This window comes from Ictidomys tridecemlineatus, chromosome 4, assembly GCF_052094955.1.
Source record: "Ictidomys tridecemlineatus isolate mIctTri1 chromosome 4, mIctTri1.hap1, whole genome shotgun sequence".
Lineage (NCBI taxonomy): Eukaryota > Metazoa > Chordata > Mammalia > Rodentia > Sciuridae > Ictidomys > Ictidomys tridecemlineatus.
In genome coordinates this window covers 42,598,383-42,624,717 of record NC_135480.1, presented here as the reverse complement: position 1 = coordinate 42,624,717, position 26,335 = coordinate 42,598,383, and the positions used below count along the sequence as shown (strand labels likewise).

At 44.9% G+C, this 26,335-nt stretch overlaps 1 protein-coding gene and 1 long non-coding RNA gene across 13 annotated transcripts in view; one reads left to right on the top strand and one right to left on the bottom strand.

Moving 5' to 3' along the window:
• Nav2 (neuron navigator 2) overlaps positions 1–26,335 on the top strand; it is a 689,076-nt gene that overhangs the window by 587,639 nt on the left and 75,102 nt on the right. The window lies entirely within an intron of this gene.
• On the bottom strand, positions 19,676–21,600 carry LOC144377078 (uncharacterized). The gene is made up of 2 exons (XR_013437712.1): positions 21,328–21,600; positions 19,676–20,924 (listed from the first exon to the last, which is right to left on the bottom strand). It is a non-coding gene; the product is annotated as an uncharacterized LOC144377078 (long non-coding RNA).

Below are 26,335 nucleotides of genomic sequence, written 5' to 3'. Positions count from 1 at the left end.
ACTCAGTAAACTAAAGAATCAGAGCACTTTCGCTTCATCTTGCTGAACTCTGACAAAGTGAGCATGAACTTTATTTCATTTTGCAAGTTAGGAAACTAAAGTGAGGTTCAGTGAGATAAACTTGCCTGAAGTTAGACAGTTGAAAACTCTGGGGTAGCTAGAGTCATGATAATAATAACAGCAGCAGCTCCTAACTTCTGTGCGGTACACACCATGACAGGGACTTTGTCTCAATTTATTAATTTAATCTTCATGATGACTCAATGAGACTTCCTCATTTTAAAGATGAAGGGATCAAGGTACAAAGAGACTAAATAGATTGCCCATAGTTGGACATGGAGCTGAGATTGGAACCCTGTTCTCTAAAGATAATTTTTTTCTTATGTCCTAGAAAGCATTAGTAAGGACCTCAGTAGACAGTGAACTTTCTGAAACAAAAGAATTAGATCATTAAGGACAATGATGGCATCTCCTTCCCTAGGAAGTTTTAAAATGAGGTTCACTGTCTATATGTCCAGGAAGGGTAATGGGGAATTTTTCCTGGAGGTGCAGAACAAAGCTGGGGGACCTTCAAGTCCCCGGGGGCCTTGCCTTCTCTTTCCACATTGACTGAGTTGGCTGTACTATTTTCACCAAAGAAACTGATTTGCTTTTCCGTGGAGTGAAATGACCCATTAGAAATGGCCCAGAGGGGCTGGGGTTGTGGCTCAGTGATAGAGCGCTTGCCTCGCATGTGTGAGTTACTGGGTTTGATCCTCAGCACCACATAAAAATAAATAAGTGAAGATATTGGGTCCATCTACAACTAAATAATAATAATAATAATAATAGAAGTAGCTACAGAGTCTGTATTTAGCCAGCAGAGTGTATTCAGGTCCCGTGCACCTAGGTCATCAGGAAGAGACAGGTCTGATGGGTTGGCTGAAGGGAAAAATCCAATCCATGAAGAAATCTCCCTTGAATGTTAGACCAGGCTAATTATTTGTCTGCACTGAGCCTGGTATATGTACCCATTGATCAGCTGCAGCAGGAGCACAGGGCAGTGGTACTTGGAGCCACAACTGCCACCTTACTGGGACTGCCACTGTGGTCACTTCCAAGATGAGCTGGCAATGGAGTAAATGCCCACTCCTGGTCCTCACTGTGGACCCTGTGTGTTATGGTGTTGTTTAGGGTTTACAAAAATATTTTATGACTACAAAATGGAAGAAGAGCGTTATTGTACTTGACCAGTCCTATTTTGTTTCCGCACTCCCAGTCCATGTTTTAATCCTAACCAGGGTGTGTGTGTGTTTCTGTCTCACTGTATCTATCTTTTCCCTTTTTCTCTGTTACCTTTACTCTCCTCAACTACTTTTGGAGGTCCAAAAGCTTTTGGGGAGCTTTCCCACTGCCAACAGCCAGCAGAGATTACAGGACAGAGCAGAAAAGCAGGCCGCAGTCAGCATCTTCAGCCTGACCTTCAGGGCTCTGCTCATTCCAAGGTAGCGGCTCCCAGGAAAATCACCCACACCAAGGCCGGCCCAGGCAACAGCCAGCAGACTTTGGCACTGGCGGTAACCGGTATGGGAGAAGACTAAATTTAGCCCTGTGTATTGCTTTCTCTGCTGCTTGTATCTTTGATCCACTTGGCAGTTGGGAACTGAAGTTCCTCAGATCTCTTTTCTGTCCCCTGGTTATTTTGCTAGATAAACCGCCCAGAATGGTGTGTGTGTCTGCACATGCTTCATGTCCCTGGCATTTGATAAATGTTTTGAAATAGGATAATGCTGGAAGCATTTTTTCACTACCTTAACATGCTTTTCTTAAATAGAATTGATCATTTTTCTCAATTGCTGAAGTGAATTTTTTGGTTTGCTGTTTTTTAATGAGTGAGATTGCTCTAACCGCTCTTCCTTCTTCTCTCTTCTGTCCTATTCAGCCAACTTTTCTGGTAAATGAGATTTCACACCCTTGCCTGGCTGCACAGGTGTCCATGAGACTGACCTTGGGGTGGGAATTTGAAATTCCTAGTCTGTAATGGAGAGAGATGGAGGTAAAGCAGAAGCATATGTGGGGGGGGTTGGAGGTTTAACCTTGAATCTAACACTAAACTCTGTGACCTGGGGCAAGGTATTTCTTCTCCCCCTAAGTTCACCAGGGAACTGAGCCAAATGGCCCCTAAGTTTCTTTTCAGGTCTGAACATCTAGGGTGACTGTCAGATCAGGCGAGGCGGGCAGCGACCAAAGGAGGCAGATTTAAAAGTGGTCGCCGAACGAGGCTTTATTGAGATATCACTCCTGGGCAGAACTCGATCAAACCCACAGAGTGGACAGGAAAAGGGTCTGAGGAGAAACCGCGTGGAAGCTCGACCGGACTGGACTTTTATGGGGCCTACAGCAGGAAGAGAAGGGACAGGAAAAGGTGATTTTAGGGTCCCTAGTCCCTTTGGAGTTGGTCGGGGGAGTTGGCTGAACTCCAGGATTGGCCAGGGGGTCCTGCTGATTGACAGGCGTTTCCGCGGGCACCTGATTGATGTTCCTTTCCAGCACAGGCTGCTTTGTTCTAAGTCGCCACCAAGTCATCGCCACAGACCCAACAGTGGCCTCAGTATACTAAATCACCAACCTTGTAAAAATTTGGGCCTTGATTATTGAAAATGAAATGCAGGGAGGTAGATTATATTGTTAAACTCAGTATTGTCCAAACTGAGACTCTAGACCCTGAGATGGACGGGGCTGGGAGATAGTGTTGTAACTTACACGCTCTCATCGGGGTGGGCAGGATAACTTCTTTTAATGGTGAGTTTATTTGGTGTGAGCAACAAAGTGAGATTTCTGAGTTGGGAAGCAGAACTGGGGTGATTTTCCTCTGGTATGTCTAATCCCTGCTTCCCATAGCTTTTCTGGAAGCCATGAATGCCTGAACTCCCAGTCAGTGCAAATTCTGTGACTAGGTTTACTTAGAGATGTGACTCCTGTTATTTCTTATTCCTCCTTCCCCTCTCTCCTACCACACTAAATTACATACCATTCCTTAAACCTTCCTATCTTTTGCCTCCTGGTCTTGCAGGGGTATTCCCTTCCTCCCTTACCCCATCCCTTCAGGACTCACATTCCACCCCGCCCAAATGCACCTCCTCCAGGAAGCCTTCCCTAACTGCTCTCCACCAAAGACCACATCCGGTCTCCCTCCTGGCTGCTTCCATGATGTGCTGTATTACAAATATCTGCTACTTACCCGTCACTTCATCTGCATTCTAAGGGTCTTGAGGACAAAGACCTATCTTACCATTATATCCTCAATTCCTAGGCTTAATGAGGAAGATGCCCAGACACTGGTGGAGCAGCATCTCATTCTGCTTCTCTCCAGCCCTGACCCCTTCTCCATCAGCAAAGGCTTCTCACTGTGGCCCCATCCTCTCCTAACTGGAAAGATGTCTTTTCTTTTGATATACTTTCTATGATCTCATAAAAAGCACTAGGGGAAAAATGGAATTTGTTTTGCAGACATTTGATTTAGAGCCTCATTTACAAGACCATAGACATCCACTGTTCAGGGACAGGACACAGAAGGTGTAGGTTGACTGTCTTAAGCAGCACAGTGTCTGCCTTGCAAATCAGGGCTCTGTAAGAGGGAGTCTCTTATTCTCTCCTGGAGCTTGACATGACCTTCCCATCCCAGATGCATTCATGAGATATGGGCGGCAGGCCCTTTTTATTTTAATTCGTGAATTTTGAGTATAAACATGCCTTCTGTTTCTTGGATTCCAGCAGCTTTAAAACTGTCCTTGGATTTTGCAGAAAAGCGACCCAAGTCTATAATATGTGTACAGCTGCGGCCCTTATCAGAATGCAGTCATGCCTCTCATTACTGCTAATTGCAGTTCTAGCACCAGGCGCTCTGGGCTCCAACCTCCCAGTCCTGTGGCTGGTAACCTATTTTGTAGCATTGGCTGAATAGGATACATTACAGTATCTTTCAGGCAGCTGCTCTTTAGGTAAATTAATACCTGGGGGTCTTTTTCCTTCTCTAGGAAACTTTAAGTACTGTAACAGGCTTTCATTTAAGGCTGTGCAAGGCTTATTTCACCAGATTGCTATTTGGAAGTTCTAACAAAACACCTTTATGAATAGTGACTGTAATACCCTTAATCCACTAAACTTCCTGATATTTTAAACTAAGTGGATTGCTACGAAAGAAATCGGGCTCTCCCATCTCTCTGCTCTCTTCCTCTCCCCAGCCTGCCTATGCATCTTCAGGACCAAGGTGCTGGGTGCAAATTCTTTCTCGCTGTTTTCGTCAGCTTTTTCTCTGCTGTGACTAAAAAGACCTTATAAGAACAATTTTAGAGGGGGGAAAGTTTACTTGGGGGCTCATGTTTTCAGAGGTGTCAATCCTTAGACAGCCGGCTCCATTCTCCAGGCTTTGAGGTGAAGTAGAATATCACGATGGGAGAGGGTGGCTGGCGGAGGAAGGCGGCTCACATGGAATACTGATGATCAGGAAGCAGAGAGAGACTCCACTCCCCAGATCCAAAATATATACCCTAAAGGGATACCCCCAGTCACCCACCTTCTCCATCCACACCCTACTTGCCTTCAGCTACCACTCAGTTAATCCTGTCAGGTGATTCATTCACAGATTGGGTTAAGGCTCTCATAACCCAATCCTTTGTCTTCTGAACCTTCTTGTGTTGTCTCACACATAAGTTTTTTGGGGACACCTCACACCCAGCCATAACAGTCTGCCCCTGGCCCCCAAAAGCTCATGACCATCTCACAATGCAAAGTACATTTAGTCCATTTCAAGAGTCCCCATAGTCTCAACAGTTCCAAAATTGTCCCAGAGTTCAAGTCTAAAGTCTCTTCTGAGACTCAGACACCACATTGTAATCTCTTGTAAAAATCAAAAGCAATTTATAAGTATCTAATATAGAAGGGTACAGAGCAAACACTTGCTATTAGGCTTCCAAAGTAGAAAAGACCAGGCACTTGTTCTAGACTCCAGATTTTGTAATTACTTAGTCTGACCCATAGCCCTCTCCCACCTTTTTTAATAGCACTGGGAATGGAACCCTGGGCCTCATGCATGCTAGCAAACCCTCTACTACTGAGCTATACCCCCTAGCCCTTCAACTTCTTAGAAAACAAATTTGGGTAGATTTCCATTTCTGATCAAAATTTAGGATTAAAAAAAATTAAACATGATTTTTTTTCCTTATTAAAAATATGTTTTATTTGAAAACATACAGATTAAGCAAACAGGAATAATAATATCTAATATTATTATTATGTGATGCAGAGAGATTCACTGTTAATGCCTTGGTGTATCTCAGATTTTTTTTCTACTCATGTTAACATTTTATTTTTAAAAGCAAGTGTTTCTTGAGCATCTATGACGAGCCACACACTGTTCTAAGCTCTGTACATGTACTGATTCATTTAATTTTTACAGCGTCTCTAGGAAGAAGATCCCGTTGTACAGATAATGAAACTGAGGTGGACATTGCCTGAGCAGCACATCAGAGTCAGATAGCTATGATTGGTAGAGGTGGGATCAGAGCCTGCAGAGTGTGGCTCCATGTGCCTTAATTGTAACTACTATATCATACGGTCTCTAAGAAGCAAGAGGTGTTTTGTTATCTCATTTTGTAGCTTGGCTTTACAGCATGAGCATGTTTTTGTATTAGGATTCACTTGCATCATTGTTAATAGGCACACAGTATTCCATTCTCCAAGGACCCCGTAATTTGGTTAACTCTTTCCCTGCTCATAGATGTTCAGGGTATTCCACTCCTTTTGTTTTTAGAAACAACAATGTGAAGACTTTTCTTGGAGCTAAATATATGCACACTTGAGTGGGCTGCCCATAAAGCCTGCATTCTATATTTTCCTTACAATTCTGACTTTCGTGCCATGGTGTTCTGGAGGCTCCATAGAAGGACATAGTCTCTAGTATATTCCGGCTGCTGGTGATGGGGCTGCCCTGATCTATTCACACCCTTTCTGTATTCATCCTCCATTGTTCCTGGTGCCATGTTTGGGGGAAGGTTAGCTAAAGAATGGGGTTTCTCTGTAGGTCCAGCTAGCAGCCGGCAGCCAAACCTCCATACACAGTGCCAGTTTGCATCACACTTTGAATTCAATAAGAGTCTTTATCTTTCTCTCTGAACTTAATGAAAATACTGAACTAGAAACTTCCATGATGTTGCCTTCCCATGGAGTAACTTCTCCTGTTGACAGGGAAGGAAGGCACCCATGATTTAGGCTTATGGTCAACATCCTCTAATATCACACCAGTGAAGTAGCATCAGTGTGGTCCAGGTTGTCCCCAATGTGCCAAGCGCCAGGCACAAGGCAAAAAAGTGAGATTGGCATGGTGACACATGCCCGTAATCCCAGCAACTCTGGAGTCTGAGGCAGGAGGATATCAAATTCAAAGTCAGCCTCAGCAACTTAGTGAGGCCCTTAGCAATTAAAATGAATAAGTAAATAAAAATAAAAGGGGCTAGGAATGTAGCTCATGGTTAAGCACCCCTGGGTTTAATCCCTGGTATCTAAAATAAAATAAATCCAGAGGTGATTAGGTCTGTTTTAAGCATGGATTTTTTTTTAAGAGAGAGAGAGAATTTTTATATATATATATATTTTAGTTTTCAGCGGACACAACATCTTTGTTTATATGTGGTGCTGAGGATAAAACCCAGGCCGCACGCCTGCCAGGCGAGCGCGCTACCACCGCTTGAGCCACATCCCCAGCCCTTAAGCATGGATTTTGAAATCAGAAAGCCCAGTGCTTACCAGCAATGTGGCCTTGGGCAAGCTGCCTAGCCCTTTTCTCCTGTTTCTTCATATAAGTCAGGATGATAATGTCTACTGCATATGGAATGTGACAATGATTAACAAGACCAGAGAATTTAGCACAAGAATGCCATGGTAAGAACTCAGTAAGGGAAAAACTTAAGAAATCTCCAGAAGGATGCTAGTTTATAAATAAGGCAGAGCTGTGTCCAGAGTTTGGCTTTAACACTTAATGGCCGTGTGACTTGAAGCAACTTACCTAGCCTATCTCAGATTGTAGAACATCTGTAAGTTGGGGATAATAAAATCCAGGTAACTAGAGTATGCTGTGGTTTTTATATCAATATGGTACACAAAGTTCAAGAGTCCCTGCACAGAATAGTTTTGGTTTTCAATACCAGTAGCAAAATTGTCAAGTACTTAGCTCTGTGCCAGATACCTGCTTTGCTTCTCTTCCCCCATTCAAAACAAGTTTTCTCTTAGAGCCTAATGGTCAAGTGGAAGGAGTTTAATTCTTAACCAGTCTGTAACTTTTCAGCTCACCTCCTGCAAGGCAAATACCTAGAATGAGTTGGGCTTTTGGCCAAAACTTTTTTTTTTTTTCTTTTGACTTAGACAACATTGTGGTTTAGAGAGTGTGGTAGGTGTTTTGAACCTATTTTATGGTTCCTATAAACTCAGAAGGGAAACAATGAAATATCAAAGCTAAGGTATAGAACGGGTTTTCTTGGACAAGGAACTCTAACCTCATAAGAGTTACAGGAAGTATTCTGTGAGGTAAGCATTATGCAGTGTTTGATACATTGTACTTAGAAAGTCTGTGGGCAGATTCAGGGGCTGTCCCCAGCTAGGAGATCTAGAGGTGTAGACTTCATGTTTGGAGGTTCTTCGAGAACCTCTGGGGGGCAGACTGCTCACTGAGCAGGCACCCAGTCTGAGAGCCACTCAGGAAGTGATTTGGCCAGTTGGCATGGTGAAGACCAGGATGAGGCACAGTCTCCAACTCTTCCTTGCTCCAGTAGTGGAGACTGAACCAGGACCTCTCACATGCTGGTCAAGGGCTCTGCCATGGAGTTCCCCCACCAGCCTTCTGTCCCTCCAGTGTTCCCTGCTCTGTAGTGCACCTCCATAGTGTGAGAGCTACCTGATCAGAGGCCAATGCAGAACATGAAGACCAGTCTCCCAACTGCTGACTGAAATCACAGTCAGCCAGGACTGCCTGTGACAAGCACCCCATTTCTTCTGCAATCTTTCCTTTCCCCCTTTTCCCCCTCTCCTCACCCCCACCCTGCCTGCCTCTCTGCCTAATTATCTCATCCTGCACTGGACACACTCAAGGATGTCCTTGGAACTACAGCCACATTAAAAAGCCAAAGAGTAGCTTTGAAACACTTGATTCATTACCCATCCATCATAATACAGATAATAGTCCAGCTGCAAAAATAAAAATTGCAACCCTCAGAATTCTTCCTATGCACCCATAACACCATTACAAAATATAAAAATACACCTTGTAGCCAATGGTGTTCTTTTCAGTCTTTCTAATTTTTTTGTATTTTAAAAGACCGAATTGCCACATGATGGATTTGCCTCTTTGGATTTTTTTTTTTTCCCCTCGTATTTCCCTCGAAATAACATGAAAATAACTATCTTCATGACTGAGGATGCAGGAGGGCCTAGTTCTAAATTGTTCCCTGAAACACCTACTGAGCTAACTTTCTGGTCTCCTGCTACTCTAATGACCTTGAAGACAAAGACAGGAATTTTTGTGGCTGTTGTTGTTAGACAAGAGTGTTTGGGATGGGGTTTTATGAGATAATGTAGGTTTTACTCTTTAGAAAGCTACAACTAGACACAAGTTTTAAATTTTTTACCAAAATTTTTGCCAGACTCATTGCATGGAATTTCTGTCTCGACAGCCTGAGCACAGATTTTTGTGAATTTATAGACAAAACCTATCTTTCTCTTTTGTAATATACTCTCATAGATTATATCATGGTTTGTAATTAACTATATTTGCTTATTATTTCCCTTCCTGACACTCCCACATACATCAGACTTTTTTTTAAATTTTATTTTTAGTTGTCAATAGGCACAATACCTATATTCTATTATTTATTTTTATGTGGTGCTGAGGATCAAACCCAGTGCCTCACATGTTCTAGGCAAGTGCTCCACCACTGAGTTACAACTCCAGCCCCACATCAGATTCTTGAACTCCAGGAGGATAGAAAGAGACCTTTTCTTTTTTACAAACTACTGTTTCGCCAGCACAAAGCCTGGCACATAAAAGATCAACATTCTGTCAATATTATAAAAGGAACCGTCACTGGAAGTATAGTAGGAGACTTTACAGCTTGGGGTTTGGTAAAGGGTGTGTCTACCTTGGACTGGGTTCAGAAGTATTAGAAGCAGCCAGGGGACTCTGGCATTACCTGGTAGTGGCCTTGGCTCACTGCCTCAGTGTCATCTGTTGGCATAGCGGCCTGAAGGTGTTCACTGCTGTGAGCAGTGCGGTGTGGCAGGAACCAAGCAGGATTTGGCCCCACTCTGTCACTTAGCAGCCTTATGACAATGGGCAAATCATCCGAATTCTGTAAGCTCCAGTTTCTTTTTCTGAAACTGGGGGGTTATAATGCACAGTAGAGCTATTCCAAGAGCTGATGAGATGAGATTTATAGTCAGTAAATCTTTAAATCATAATTATTGTTACCATTGAGTATAACTTTGGTCTCACATGCCTTTTGTAAATGGTGCTATTCTGGAGTTGATGCAGTCTATTGGCACTCTGTCAGAAAACACATCTCTGATGTTGGACTGAGGACAGGAAGTCTAGATTTGTGATTTTCGACTAAAGGTGCTGGCACCCATGCAGGCAAGTTTTTTTAGCCTCCTCCATCCAGGGCTTTTGTTAAAAAGCCTCTGTTTCAGACCAGAATGGCAAGGGCATAAACATGGACAGCAAATTGGGTACTCTTCCTAATGAATGGAGCCTTTTGTTGAAAGATTAAGGAGTGTGTGTGCCTTCACATGAGAGTACCCACAGTTGTGGGCTCCAGACAACCTCAAGAATTAACCAACTGCAGTAAATCATGTGAAGCTGAAATGAAGCTCGTTCTGTTTTTATAAGATTGGAGGGCAGTATCACCTCCTCACTAGAAACGCAGGGAGAGTCCACAGTGAGCACACATGCAAATGCAAATAACGTCCAGGTGGAAGCAGAGGCCCTGCATAAGGAAGGGAGGTCTTTCTTATCCAAATGTCCTAATCCTCAGAAATGGAAGAAAGAGGTGGTAAAAATGCAGACAGAGGCCAGAGGTAAAGAAGCACAGTGGCTGCAACATCAAGAGTCTTGATGCTATACTAGGATCAGTTGTTATTAATGGGTTTTGGCGTTCTGGGGGGACTTTTTTACCTGTTAACCTCTCCACACCCATATACTAGTCCACAGGCATGTTGCCTCCATTCAGTCCCCCCAATCCACGCAGATCCTCCCTCCCTCTGGTCATTGCACTTGACTTCCCTCTGCAACACCTTCCTTTCCTCCTCCTGATGGCTGGCTGGCTCCTTCTCCTTATTCATGTCTTCCTTTAAATGTCCCTTCCTGGGAATGGCTTTTCCTAGCCATGCTACTCAATGTAAATGCTTCCTGCAATTGTTTCACAGCCACCTGTTTATTTCAGTTATCTCTTTCATCACCAAGTCCATAATGCTGTGACCTGCTTGTCTCCTTGGTGTAAATGGTGCCATCAGGGCTCAGCCATTCTCTTTTACTCGCCCTTGCATTCTTGATGTCCTGTCTGGCCAGGTCGGGGCGCTCAGTGCTACTTTCCAGCCCAGGGCTACCTGCTTTTTGTTGAGACTCACAAGCGCCCTAATGTTAACTCCTATACCTCGAAGGTTTTGCTGAAGAGCCCTGGAGTATTTTTCTTCTACTGCCTACTGCAGATCACCCAGTCAAATTCCATGTCCGGCACTGCCGTGTGTCTTCTTTTAACAACTTATCTTCTCATTCTTGTTCAGTCTTCCAGGACAGCAATCCTCCCTCCCTCCTTCTTCCCTTTTTTTCTCTCTTTGTTCTGTTACTAGCAAGCCCATAAGAAAGTGACCCAAGCGACTGTAAGACTGGTTAAGACTCATCAAATTAAATGAAAAGCTATAGTCTAAAACTAGACCTTGTGTCAACTTGATGCCATACAACTCAGAAGCAGATGCCCTTAACCCAGGGCTTATGGACAGGTTTCAGGGAATCAGCAGATCTTCTGGGACTGTATGTAAGATATTAAGTACCTTATTTCTTACACGGTACAGACTCAAAACTTATCAGAGTCTCAAGGGGGTCTGTGACCAAATAAAATGTGAAGAACTTTTGAGCTAAAGTCCTTGGAAACACAGAAGACTGAATACAAGGCTCAGTGCCACTTGGTTCTCCTGTACTCAGCTGGTCCAGCACCACCACATCAGTATCATTGTGGGCACCAAGAGGCTGTGACTCAGAATAAAACCAAAGAGCACTCTTGTCCTCAGGGATCTTGCTGTTTTGAGGGAAATACATATTGTTGTGAGATGATGTGTTGACTGGTAAGTTCCATGAACCCAGAGATGTGAGCAAGACCATTCCAGGCAGAAGGCACCACAGGGTCAGGGTCTCCGGCTGGCACCTTGGCAGGTCCTGGGATTTGAACATAATGAAGAAGAAATGCAGGTGGCAGGGGAAGCAGGCAGGATACAAATCACACAGGGTCTTCCAGGCCAAGGGAATGAAGTTGGATTTTACTCTGCATTCCCTGGGAAACTACCAGAGGGCTTTAGATGGGATCATGACATGTTCTGATGTATACCAGGGGAGGATCGCTGTCACTTCTGTGTGGAAGGTGTAACCTAGTGGGGCAAGAATGCCCTTGATGTCCTTGAAGGAAACAGGCAGTGGCTTCAGTGGACTAGTGGGGACAAAAGTCCAAGTTGTGTGTTGAAGTGATAATGGGTCATGAGAAGTACCAGATGCTCCTTGGAGATGTTTCACAGTAATATGGAGCAGAGACTGACATGGCCATGGAGGGGAATATGGGCACAGGGTCAGACTTTTGTTTCATTTGATGGGATGAGTGACAGATTCCTAGACCAGGGTGGGTGGCAGGGAAGCTAGTAAAAAGGGGGAAACTGATTATGCTGGAGGGGATGGGAGTGTCTTCCCTTGCCTTGTTTTAATATAGCACTAAATGAAAATAAGGGAATGTCTTTTTAGATGCATTTCTGGGGCTTGAGGGTTTTTTCTCTATGGACTTTATTCCTAAAATAAAGTTTTCTTCTACTTTTTCATATCTGGGTGGAGTTTTTCACCTACTTTTTAGTTTAAAAAAAAATGGCACTAGCCTAAGAACCTTAACATTATTGATGACATATGGAGAGAAATGTTATGCCTGTTCTAGAAGGTCATTGGAATTTGGCCTGTTGAAAAGCCAAGGTCAGAAATGACAGAGGAGGTTGGGCTCTTTGAAAAGAGCCAGAGACATGTGCTGTCAGAGTTGGATGGCTTACCTTCCATTTCTTTCCCATTGCCTAGAACTCTTGGCCACACTGGTGGTTATCTTCCTATCATGGAAAAGCCCTGACTAACCTCAAACCTGTAACTCCAAGGAATTCAGAGACTTTTTTTTTTTTCTTTTTTGGGGGTGGAGGGTTACTGGAGTTTAAACCCAGGAGTGCTCTACTACTGAAATACACCCTTAGCCCTTTTTTTTATTTTATTTTATATTTATTGAGACAGGATCTCACTAAGTTAGCCAGGCTGGCCTGAACTTGTGGTCTTGCTGCCTCAGCCTCCCAAGTTGCTGAGATTAAAGGCATGTATATCATAACATCAGGCTCCAGAGGCTTTCATTAAAGGTATGATTCTTAATTTGAACCCTAGATAGAAGACTGAGACCCCCTTAAAGCACTTTTTTTGTGTGTGCAGTAAATTTGTCATGTGCATAATCAAAATGATCTAGGTAGTGTTGTAGGAGATTTGTATGAACTTTGTTTAACCGAGAAACTCCCATTTGTTAAGTGTACCCTTTCTTACTGAGACTAAATGCCAAGATGCCTACAGAGATTTGCCAGGCTCCAGCCTCCCTATACCTTGGCCCTCAGACCTGATCTCCTCTGATTTCCTTTTTATTCCCTGTTAAGTCTGTTGGAGCCTTGCATTCTTACACTGATGGTTTTGGTTTTATGTGGTCTCAGGGCCTTTGCACTGGCCATTTCCTCTCTTGGAAGGCTTTTGCTCTCAGATACGCACATAACCAGCTCCCACATTGCTTTCAGGTTTATAATAAAACCCATGCCCTCAGCAGGCCTTCTTAGCCACCCCAGGTAAAAATCTCACACTCTATTGACAAACACATCCTCTTCTTTACATTATTTTTTCTCCATAGCACCTATCACTAATAGATAACTATGTAATTTACATTTTGTCTAATTTTCTTTATAGTTCAACCATTAACAGATAAGTTCCATCTGAGTAGGATTTTTGTCTTTTTTTTGTTTTCTGCTGTATCCTGAACATTTAGAACAGTGAATAAATGAGTGGATAGATATCCTCTAGCTAATTAGGTGGCTAATCAGGATTGTTGCATGTTGAATTTGCTGAAAGCAAAGAACGACTGCAGGAAACAATGGGAAAACCTTTTTTATATATTTGTGCTTATGCATATGTGTGTGTGTGCAAACATGTTTCTATGTCCATGGTCACCATCTGACTCCCAAACTAACCTTGAGGTCAGCCAGATGCTCAGAGTCACATTATAAAGGTGAATTCAGTTCCAGTAGCAGTGAAGGTAGTCAGGAGTGGTTTGAAGGCTCCAGAGCTTGTGTCCATCCTGACTTTTTTGTCTAGGTAAATCTGGACTGCACCCCATCTGCCTTCTCCCCTGACCCCCATCCCCCCACTCCCGCCTCCCAATGTAGATGCTCACAGCAAGTGGAGGAGGGCCCCAGGATGAGATGTGAATGATTAACTCTGGTTGGGACTCCATCAAGATTACAATCTCTGCTCCTAGACACGTTTGCCTTTTCATTCACCTGGGAAACTCTGCCAGACCCTCCTTTCCAAACTTTATTCCCTCCGTCTTGGGTGGGGGAGTAATAGCTCTTCATTCTCCTTTGAAAAGCTTCTGTTTGCAGAGCAAACCCTGTCCACACAGAGACCCTGCTTGGAGCTAGTGATTGCTTCCTTTTCTAGCCACCCCCAGGGCCACAGTCCTCTACCCCCCATTCTGCTGGAGGAGGAGCCCAGGCCTGGGGGAGAGCCTTGCTCAGACAAAGTCCTTTGAAGGTAGCCAGAAACAACTGCTAGGATTTTGGGGAGAGCATCTTCATCCTTTATTTTGAAATGAAAGCTTGTGACTGTAGTCAACATAATTTTGCTTTTCAAATCTCAGTAGTAATACAGTTGTTCTTTGTTCTCTGCATCTGTTTACCTCCTTTCTTCTGAGATCCTTGATTACAGGTTTTAATAGGGATTAGCCGGGTGCAACCCCTTCCCATCTTGAGCTGGGACTCTTTCCCCACCCACCTCCTCTTCCAGCCTCCATACCATAATGCTTAATGTAGCCATGCATAAACTGAGGTTATTTTTCCTTTATAAATAGCCATGAGAAATTAATGCATATTATTTAATTGGCACTGCCTGAACACTGACATGGCTGGAAATAATGCATGTTGTTAACCGCACCAACAGGTATCATTTCCCTTTTAGGTTTAAAAGTTCTGGCTGGAGGCTAACCATTCTAATCAGATGATTTGCATTCACATGTCAATGGAATGAGCTAAGAAATGTTTGGTCAGTGAGTTTCATGTCATTAAAAGCAGCACTTAGGGCTGGAAGGACTTTCTCTAGCATTTTGGCACAGTCCCTGGGAATGTAAAATATTTTCTCACATGTGATTTTCTTCTTCAACTTGCCGGATTGTTACAGACGCTCCTGGTGCACACAGAGGGCCCTTCCATTCGGTGTTTTACGGTAACAGCTCTGGAGTTCGGTGTTAGCTCTTGCTTCACTGAAACTTTTCACAGCTGACTTGATTCTAGCTCTCTGTCCTGACCTCTCACTCCTTCAGCACTTTAAAGGTTAATTTTGTTGGGGGATCGGATTTCTTTCCTGGGCTGGGGAATGGTCAACCTCTTCTAGCTAGTCCTCCAGTAGCCCAGTTGCTGGGCTCCGGGATTCCGGGATTCCCTGGCTCACCGTGGGCTGGCCCGGCTGGCAAGGGAATTGCCGGCCCATGAGATTCATTCAGCTTCTTTGTCCGCTGTTCTCCAGGGACCACAATGTAGTGAAATGCTCTGGCCTAGGGACCTAACCAGGTAGGGTGTGGATTTTTTTTTTTTCCTGGGGTCCGGGCAGTGCGGCATGTGTACTGTCTGGTGGCTCCCTGGCTGGTACTGAGAAGCTGGGCAGAGCAGGCTGAGGTGTAGCTGCCAGAATCACCGTGGGCTGTGTGTGTGTTGGGGGTGGGGGGGAGGCAGAGAAATTCAGCACCCATCTCACCCTCCGGACTCCCCACCCCTTTTGTTCTTGATGGTTTCAGAGAAAGTGGGGAGCATTATTACCCAAATGTGCTTGGTCCACCTAGACATTTGAGTGATGTCAATATTTTCCAAACCATATTATGAAAATGAGGCAGAAAAACAGGGTGTCGATCGCCCAACTGCCCTAAGTCTTCATTCCAGGTTTGGCTGGGAGATGGCTCCACTGGGGGAAGGGTGAGCTGGAGAGCAACCCTGTGGCCCCAGGCAAGGGCTGCTGGTGGTTCTGAGGGCCCTGATTAAAATGACTAGCAGTTGGAGGTTTTGTTTTGAATCTGTGGAGCCTGGTGAACTTGCGGTTGTGTTTACTAATACTGCCAATTACCGGGTGGGATTTTTTTCCCCCCCTGGAAACTAGGCTCCAGGAGAGATGGCATGGGAGGTTTAAATACGAGAGGGCCTTTTTTCCTTCTTTAGGATATGTAGAGCTGCACAAAGAGGTAAGTTTATGTTTTTAAGTCAGACAGGGGAGAAGATAACAATGTTTATGACCACCTACTAAGTGCCAAACATCTAGCAGACATTGGCTCTTTCAGTTTTCATTGTCAAACTGGAAAAGATTGCTCTTCATTTTGAAGTGACGCAGTGGGAACTAAGAGAAGTTAAGTAACTTGCTCAGGGTCGCACAGCTAATAAGAAGGAAAGCTGGGATTGGAGCCCAGGTCCACTCCATCCCCCTGCCATCTGTGCTGACCTTAACAGATGGGTTCAATCACCTGTAAGGTGACAAGTGGTGCAGCTGGATAAAGGGCATTTTGGGTTGTAGAGGACTCACCAAAGTGCATATGATGCTTACTAGTGCGACCTGCCTGAGCTTCTCAGACCTTGCTTGTTTCTAGGAGGGGGAGGGCTGTGGGGTGAGTAGCAGCCTTGCCCTGGCAGTAGGACCTGGCTGGGCATTCTCTCATCTCCTTGAAGCTCCTGGGCTGCTCCATGGATCTGGCTGATGCTATGCTTGTATCTTGTGTTCCAAAGGCTGGGATCCTAATCTGAAGTCAGATCTGGCCTTGGGCTGCTGGGGCTATGCCCTGCTACCCCGGGGCTGCCTTTCCAGGAGCTGAGTTTACTGAGTCCCGAAGGGAGAAGATGTACACCCAGCATGTTAATGCTGACCCAAGTTGCTGGCACTAGCTGGTTCCCGTGTGTGCCTGGGGTGCCTGATTAGCTGGAGCTGGGCTTCTCTTGGTTTGTAAAACTGATTCTTTGTAGAACTCTTTATTTATTTGGGGGCTGGGAATTGAACCCAGGAGTACTTTACCCCAAAGCTATATCTCCGGTCCTTTTTAATCTTTGAGACAGGGTCTCACTAAATTGTTGAGGGTTTTTGCCAAGTTTCGGAGGCTGGTCCCCCATTTGGTGATCCTCCTGCCTCTTGACCTCAATACCCTTCTCTTCCCCTATGCCCTAGAGAGGGCAGATTAAGAGAAAAACTGCATTAAAAAGACAGCCATCTCTCTGGATGCCCTGGGGCAACCTTATTTTGACCTGGATCCCTAAGATGTACTGGGAGTTAAGTGTGTGTGTTGTTTGGGGGTGGAGTAGGAGGAGCTGGACCCCTACATCTGTATCCCATCCCACCTACCTAGACTTAAGGCAAGCAAACAACATCCTGACCTGGGTTTGTCCCCCACAACCACCCTCCTTATTTTTATGTTTTCCTTAAGTTTTGTGATAGGGTCTTATCAATTGCTCAGGCTAGTCTCAAACTTGACATCCTCCTGCCTCAGCCTCTCAGGTCTCTGGGATTACAAGTGTGAGCCACCACACCTAGCACCCCACCCTTTTGTCTTTAACTATTTAGAGTTGTCTTAGAACAACTTGATTGCATTAAGGTATCTGGAGCTTGTATAACAGGTGGGAGACCTGAGTTCCTATATGACCCTGATCTGTATAAAAGCATCCTTACCTCTCCTCATGTTGAGTCAATGTAGTTAAGAGGAGTTTCGGTTTCAGAATCAGGCAGATCTGGGTTCAAATCAAGCTCCATGTATTAGCTCAGACACCTTGGGCAGGTCACTCAGCTTCTATAAGCCCCAATTTCCACATCTATGAAAAGAGGACCTTAATAGTTTGTCCCTAATAAGGTACTGGACAGGCATTTGTGGATTGATGTATGTAAAGTACTTAGCACGGAGCCTGGAACCCATTATTAAAACTCTTCACTGTGCTTGTGTTCACTGTGATTAGCTGTAATATGCTTGAATTCTGTCTGTGTTTAGGGGAAACATCTTCTTGTAAACACAAAACCAGGATGGGCTCGTTGAGATCCTTGGCAAAAGCTGGGGGCCGGCAGTGGCCCAAGCGTGAGCAACCCTCTCTTGAGGAGCCTTGGAGAAGAGAGGGCTTTGTGTAGCTGAGGTCAGCAGACATGCTGGTGCCGATTGTAACAATGAGGGGCTCAGGCGTCCGCACCAAAGCTCTGGGGTTTCTAACCAGAACAAGCCCCTGAAACCAAAGGGAGGAATTTCACGCCTACTCAGGGGACCACCTACTTGCCCAAGGAATGAGTTACAAAAATGGAACAAAGGTGCTGTGGGGTGAAACTCAAGCCAGGAACCTTCTGATCGCTGCTAAATCCCCTTGGAGCACTCTTTATGGGGTTCATGTTTCCCTCTCTCCACCCCAAATGACTGGCCTTGCACCTGGCACCGTCTGTAGAAGCTGCTTCTCTCCTGGGACACTGTCCATTTATGGCAGCAAGCAGCAAGTTCTCGCATTAGACTCTGTCATGTATTTCATAATGCGGGCCTGCATCCCCCGCCTGGAGTCCTTGCAGGCTCCCTGCCTCCTGGCCTGCAACTGACATGAGCTCTTATCTCTGATATGCCTGGAGAGCTACACACACTGAGCTGCTCTGCTCCTGCAAAAGCCTTCTGAGAACTGAGTGTTATTAGCACTGCAGCACACAGGAGGAAAGCTGGGTTCCTGGAAGTGAAGGTGCTCTGACTAGGTAAATGGCATGGCCAGGACTCACGCACAGATTCATTTTACTTTTTTCTGCAGAGCCGTGTTGCCTCCATCTGGAGCCTCCTAAGCTCGGTTGTCCACTACTAGGTGAAACTAAGTTTGCCGGTATTAGTGCCTAAAGTCTGTCTTTGCATTAATTCAAATTCAGGTTCTTGGTCATTTTGCTGTAGTACTGCAAACCATGTAGGGATCTAGAGAGAAGAGCTTGCTTGTGTTTCTTTGTTTTTGTTTCTTTAGGTTTTTGGGGTGGTAGGGGTTGTTGGGGATTGAATCAAGGGCTTCTAACATGCTAAGCAGGTACTCTATTACTAAGCTATGGCTCAGCCCATTTGTGGCTTTGAATTCAAATATTAACTCTGTCATGTATTTCATAATTCTTTGAGACATCTAATACATATGATGGAGGGGTATCCAAGTATGTAAAAATGAATAAACAAAATGGTCCAACAACTTTTGGATCTGCTTTAACATATTCTACTTGTACAACCCTCCCTTGGGCCTATTTTCGCCAAGCCTCAATTTCCTCGTCTCTGAAATGGGTATGGTGTTCGTATCTATCTCACGTTAGCTGGGAGAAAATATATTAAGTAACAACTGGTCCAGACACAAAGGGAGGCATTAATAAGGTTAGTTATTGTGTTTATCGTAGAGTTATAAGGATGAGATGAAATCATGCATGTAGTGAAATTATCACTATTAGCTTGTAGTGAATTAAGGTCTGGCACAACTTTAAACTTCAAGTCGGACTGTTATTATCATTAATAAAGTTAGTGTATGTGAGGTAGGGCTCTGTAGGGGCCTTCTGGCGGCCTTTGAAGGTGATTTCCTTAATAGGCCCGCCCTGGCAGTGGTTAGAGGAGAGGATGCCCCAGCCCATGTCCTGGGGGGGAAATAGTTAACATACCTGTTTGGTGGGAAATGTTGGTAGCCAAACCCTTTCACTTCCCCATCCTAAGCCTACGGTGGGGCTTGCTCACTCATCCACACCAAAGGATCTCATTCCAATCAGGCCCTGGGGTTTCAGGGGAACAATTGCCTTGAACAATAGCCAGAAAACAAGTTCTACCAGTCTGGGATTTTTGCAACTGAATGCAACAGATGTCTGGTGGTGGGCACAGGGCCCATACACAGCTCTGCTGTGATTCTGGAGCAGACCTGGAAAACTGAGCAGGTAAGGCCTGGCAGTGGGTAGGACTTTATTCACCCAAGGGAAACAGACAAGAGGGCAGGGGCTGGGGCTGGTAGGCGGCCCAGACTGTTTCTGAGAGCACTGAGGGCCTCCAGAAAGCCCTCAGACAGAGCCTCTGGAGTTAGGAGAGGATCTTTACTTTATGAAGACTACTTTTCAGAACCATGGTTAAACTCTGCTAACAGGCTGAAGTTGTTTTTTATTAGCAGAGAAGAACTAATATCTATCTGCAATCTGATTTTTTTTTTTTTTACAGCCTCATTTAGCATGTCTTTCCCTTGAATAAACAACATGATCTCTCAGGGAGTCCATTTGAAAAGCATAATGACCCTCCCTCCCTCTGGATCCTTCAATAACTCCTCTACTCCCAGTCTTTTGCCAAGATCCAGGGTGTGTAAATCCTAGTGGAAAAATCTATTTAATCATCCCTCTAACCTTGTGGTTCTATTTTGCTTCATGAGAGGAAGTTGTAAATATAATATCACATGAATTCAGGACCATTAACAGATTCCTCCTACTTTTAGCTACCCTCTGGAACAGCTCAATATTTAAAATGTGTCCCAGTTAGAAATGGGTTCTCAGGAGTTCTGGTGAAGTCACTTCTGCCTCCTGGGTTCTACCAATGCTTGTTCCCCACAACACGGAGGCAAAGCAGGACATGTGCAAAGCTGAAATAATTTATGACTCTTTCACCTGCGTTTTTCATAGCAGATAGCTTGTATTGGGGCTGTTGAAATTGTACTTTAAGCCCTGAGTGGCATTTGAATTCCTGACACAGTGATGTAAGCAGCTCTTGGAAGACTTTGAAACTGGATCTCCTAGTTTAACAGCCTCTTTCATTTTTGAATGGATTTTCCGGTAACTTTTGTAGACTCCTTTCTCTTTATGTCTATATGTCTCCAAGAGGTAGTAGACAAACAGTCTGAGGCTTTGAGGGCCTCAATCTGGTTAAAACACTACATTTTGGCCCAAAATGGGATGTCTTCTTGATATGCTTGTTTGTCATCTGCAGAGGAAGACCTTTTGCCATTAGGCTGGTTAGCAATGGAGATTTTGGAACTATCTGTATGGATCCTGTCTTTGTGCCACTATGGGTTTTGCCTTTCCAATGAGCTGGAAGGCTGTGTAGAGTCATTACACCCCAGTTTGAAATCCAGGCCCTTGCACATGCTAGGCAAATGCTCCACCACTGAGCCCCATCCCCAGCCCTGAATTCCATTCTTCTGATAAGCTCTGGGTCCTGAGCATCCATTTCCTCCAGCAGAAAATGGGAGTGGAATAATGTGCCAGGTGTAGCCGAGGACACTGTGAGTGGTGACTATAAACACTTGGCAAGATCACACGCTGTTTCTTTGTGTTTGAATAGCATCCTGTGATAGTGATTCCGTTCCAGAGTATGCAAATTCATCTTTTTTTTCTTTTAGAGAGAGAGAGAGAGAGAAAGAGAGAGAGAGAGAGAATTTTTTAATATTTATTTTTTAATTTTCGGCGGACACAACATCTTTGTTTGTATGTGGTGCTGAGGATCGAACCCGGGCCGCATGCACGCCAGGCAAGTGTGCTACCGCTTGAGCCACATCCCTGGCCCTGCAAATTCATCTTGCAGGGCCATGCAGGTGGCATGTGTGACTAAGAAGGCTCACATGGGAACTGTGTCAAAGGGGAGAGCATATCTGTCCCATAGAGCAGTTACTACTCAGATGTATAAGATACTGGCACCTATTTTATATATTTAAAAGATTCTGCGTGGGCTTTAAAAATAGTAATCTGAGGAGTGAAATCAGCAGTGACGAACTCTTGAGATTAGGAAATGCAGTTACCTGTTTGGCAGTTTTTTTCTGTGTGGGAAGAAATTCTTCTTAGGACCTTCACTGTGCCTGTTTTTCTTCCTTCTAGCTCAGGCAGCCAGGAACCTTTGGAATGGCTTAATCCAGCTTCTTTCTTACACAGATGCAGAGCCTGGGGCCTGGAGGAAACAGGACTTGTCTGAACTTTCCCAGTACTATGCCCTGGGGAAGGCTGGGGTGGGTGAGGGCTGGCTGTCCAGGCTGCTTGCCTTTGCCATGTCCCTGCTTGGAGCTGAGAGCAGTCTAGTAAAGAGCATCTGTGTGCTTGGACTTTGGAACCTGCCAGACTCTTTGCTTGTGCTGGGACTCATTGGTGGATGTAGAAATGCTCTCTGGAACCAGTGCTATTTGGTGACCTTTGCCCATCTCCCTATTTTGCCTTTCATCTGAGCTGTGTTTCTGCCTATCCCAATCTATTGGGTTTGCAGCCACAGTTGAGGACGACTGAGTCATAGCCTGGTCTCCATTGCCTCCCACAGTGCTTGGCACCTAGAGGGCGCTGGCCGGCTGGATAAGATGAGTAAGTGAATTCAGGGGCCCTGGCATTGTCTGTAAATATGTAGAGTTTACGAGTCTTGAAGAAAAATAAGTGATGGTATTATTTCCACTCATCCATTGGCTAAGAATAGGTGAAGATCATTTTTAAGGCTGATCACTTATAACTCCAGTTAGGCCCTTGCCTTACTTGAACAGTGTAGGATTTTTTTCATTGATAAAGAGGCACATGGGTCTACATGGCTAGGAAATGATTTTATGTTGATTATTCTGATAAATCAGTGGAAGCATCTTCTCATTTCTTTAGATGTCTCAGCCAAGTAATTTATCAGATATGCTGACTTGAAATTGCTTTAAAAACGGGGCGGGGGTGGGGGGGGTGGGGAGCGGGGGCTGGGTGGTGGTGGCTGGAGAAACCGGCCAAGCCATGTGTCACATTTAAGTTTCCAGGCAGTGGTCCTGGGGTGGTTCTGTTTATTTCCCAATGCTGTCTCCACTAACATTTTCCAAGCAATTTGGCACATCTGTGAAAGCCTTACAATGTAGAGTGAAGGTGAACCATCATAGGAAAAACTGGCATTGGGAGAGGTGGTGCTGTCTGGGCTTCCTTTATTTTTCTGGTCATTCATATAAAAATCATTCATTCAAATATGAAATCTGCTTTTATAAAATTCGTTAATATAGAAGAGCACCTTTGTACCCTCAATAACTTCTTAGAGTTAATTCTCCAAGGTTTAGGTTTAATATTCAACTTACTGAAGTCTTCATTTTTAAACCTGAATTTTCTTACAAATCTCTTGTGTAAATCAAGGATTTTTGTATCAATTAAGTTTGTTTCTACTTGTTATTGATTAGCACTTTAGTAATTCCCGATCAACAGATTGAATTGCCCTAAACAATTAGGACTATTTGCAAATTGGATAATTAGGTTGTCCTGAACTTTTAGACTGCATTCATAAATTTATCATACCTCCTTCTCAGGAGGTCTTCAGATGTCTGGCAGGGCGGACAATGGCTGAGCAAGCAGTCTTTTTCGAGCATGAATTCTTGCAAATCGAATATAAATTGACTCACAAATATCAAATTATTATCTTAAATATATTGATTCTTTTTGTAATCTTAATAGTTTTTTAATCTTTCATCTTAAAAATCTCAAGTCAAAAACCGATACTTACAAAAATGATATCGTAACTGTTTGATAATATCCTCTAATATGCCATGTATTCTTTTCCCCATTTTTTTTTAGTTGCATATGAATACAATACCTTTATTTATTTATTTATTTATTTATTTATTTATTTTCATTTGGTGCTGAGGATCAAACCCAGTGCCTCCTATGTGCAAGTGCTCCACCACTGAGCCCCAGCCCCAGCTCCCCACCATATTCTTTTAAGAGAGAGAAATGCGCAGAGATCAACCCAGTGATCACAGTTGTTATCTAAAACTTCAATATTCATATTTTAATTTATTTTGCCATTGCAAAACTCTTCCCAAGGTTTCAGATTATATGTTTCCACTAAGGAAACATTCAGATTCCAGAATGACTGTTCTAGAGTCCTGGTAGAATCCCCTGATTCTTTCTGCTGGGTCATTGGGGTTCCCCCCGGGCCTCTTCCCTGGAATTTCAATTCACCACACAGTAAACACACAGCCTCTGGGTTTCTTACCTCTTTCAACATCTATTACCTATCAACCAATTTGGACCTATGGACTCTTGGGTGTCACCCCTTGGTCATATCTGATGCCCTTTACTGCCTGATTGGTTCAATTATGTCCTTCCTACTTGAATGATTTCTGCATGGTTTCCACATTTTTCCTCTCAGCTATATATCTCGAGTTATTTCACAAACAAATATCAATTACCCATTAGGAAGCCTGAGTATACCAAATGACAAACCTCAGCCAACTAGTTTTGAGTAAAAGAAGAGAATTTATTACTTCCAACGTTTGGGCCTTCTAGGAATGCTTCAGGTGTGGCTGGAGTTGGAGCCATGTCAAAGGGATACTTTTATCCCTCTCAACTTTGCGTCCCTCCCCTTTGTGCCAGCTTCTTCTTAAGCAGGTAAAAATGAAGCAGCCACTGGCAGCTCAGGGTTTCATGTCTATTTTTGCATTTTTCGTTCTCCTTAGCATCTCTCCTGTGGTCCTGTGAATTTGGGAAGCACCACCTTAAGCAGAGCTGCAGAGCTCATTACTGGACTTCATAGCTGCCAAGATGTCACGTACCCCCTGAATGTCAAAGAGAGTATGGAAGAGGCAGCAGCACACTGCCCTCCATCCCTGCTCTAGCAACTCCTAAGACTAATTTTCCTTAGAACTTTCAGGACTCATTGACCTAATCTGGGTGGCTCCTGACCGTGTGTACTTTGGATTTGGGGGGAAGCTCCAGAGGTAAAGGAGCCATTGCTGGTTTTCCAAGTGCGGGGACAAGGCTTGGGTTCTAACACACTGACAGCTCTGGGGAATGTCAGGCCACCGTTGCTGGTCATGGGCTTCTCCAGGCCCCTCGTCCTTATCTTGAGTTTCCCCCTCCCTCTGTCCCACTAGTCCATCACTGCCTTTCCCTCTGCAGGCCCAGCCCGGTCACGGGGATACCCTGTAACTCAGGGTTCACCTTCCAACGTTCCAGGCACTGATGTGGGAAGGATGTGTGTGCGTCAAGTGCCACATGCCCCTCTGGAATAGTATATCAGTGTTGAAAGGCCACAGTGGGGGGAGGAACGGGTACAATTTCAAAGCACAAAATCTGGGACTGGGATTCATGGGCATCTGTTACTGACTTCCCTCCCTCCTCCCCACCAGCCACGCTCCTCTCCTATCAGTCCCCCTTTCTTCTTTATCAGACTATAAGACGTTTTAGATACACTAAATTCCTAACCCCAAAGAGCAGAAGTAATAAAAGACTCATGGGATTTTCTTTTAATCGTGAGAGGAAATTCGAGTCCATTTCCATATGTGACGCTTTTCCCAGCAGAGCCTCATGTGGCTAGGTGAAACTGAGGCACAGAAGTTGTGACCTGTCAAAGAATTATGTGGGAAGGCAGCTGGGCTCCGAACCCACAGCTGGGGGCGAGTTGGCAACAGAAGCTCGCCCTGAGCCTGGGCCACACGTGAGCTCAGGAGATGTTCAGTCAGCGCCTCTGGAGGCGGAGAGGACGCTTCCCCCAGATGAGCTTGACATTGCTGCAGCGCCTTCCTGACCCTTCTCACAGCCTCAGTTTCCTCATCCTTTACAAGGGTGGTAGGCACCTGCCAGCGTGACTCTGAGGGGTGGTGAGTAGTTGGCCTGAGCTCCACCGGTGACTGCTGTCGTAATGAAAGGCCGAAGGATACAGACTAGAAGCCAGGCAGTTTTGCCCTTCCAGGCGTTCCAACCTGGACTGCGTGCCAGTGATCAGCACGCTTAGTCCTTCAGCCTTGAGTTCTTCATTTGTGAAAAGGGCAGCATAACACCTACCTTGCAGGCGTGATGGAAGAACTGGAGAAACATAAGAAAGTGTGTGAACCTCCTGATGGGATGCCTGACGCAGAGTAAGGGCTTCCTAGTTATCCCAGGGCTCCTGAGCATCGTGCATATTGGGAAGGTAGAATAAACCTTCCTTTAACAGCCCTCAGAGCACAGGGAAGCTAATGCTAACGGGAGGGACCCTTTAGGAACTCAGAAGGCCCCAGGGGGAGAATCTGAACCAGCATGGAAAGCCAGGCAAAAGAAGAGAATTACCTGATGAAAGTTTGCAGGACCTTGGGGCCCTTGCAGATTCACCTTCACAAGTAACTCCGCTCCCCTGGAGCCCTCCCCCTCCCGGCCTCATCCTGCCATTTGAAAATCACCTTCATGCCTTTCTTCTGCGTCTCTGTGGAATCCTCCAGATTGGCTCTTAGAAGCCAAATGAGAATGTCCAAGAGAAAGGTGGTGAAAGCAGTTTTCACCAAGCCGGGCAGAGCTCAGGGTGTGGAAGCAGGCGTCTTAGAAGCTGGTAGGATGGACTAAGTTTCACACCTGTGTTTGTACACAGTGCCCCTGGCTTTCAAAAACCTCAGCTGCCCAGCATTTCCCTGGCTTCGTGCAGCCCCTTTGCCTGGCCTTCAGCAAGACTCGCTGTGAAGGCCAAGAGGTAGAATAACGTGGTTAAGTCATTGCTTTGCCATCAGACCTGCCATTCCTGGCGTGTGGCCTTGGACCAGTGTTCCTGGCCTCCCAAGTATCAGCTTCCTCCTGGGGAAGGGCGCCAAGTCATGATGCTATGTACCGAGGATTGACACAGTGGAAAGTGTCTGGTGTCACAGTAAGGAGACTGGCTCAGGAGTCTGAATGGCTGGATCCCCAGGGCTCCTGCTGGCTAGCTGTCTGACCTTGTGCAGGGTGTCTTGCTTTTCTAAGTCGGTTTCTCCACCGGTACAATAGAAAAACAGTAATACCTATCTCTTGCTACTGGGTCAACTAGAACAGTGTCATATTGATGTCAGAAGCTCACTCCTATGAGTT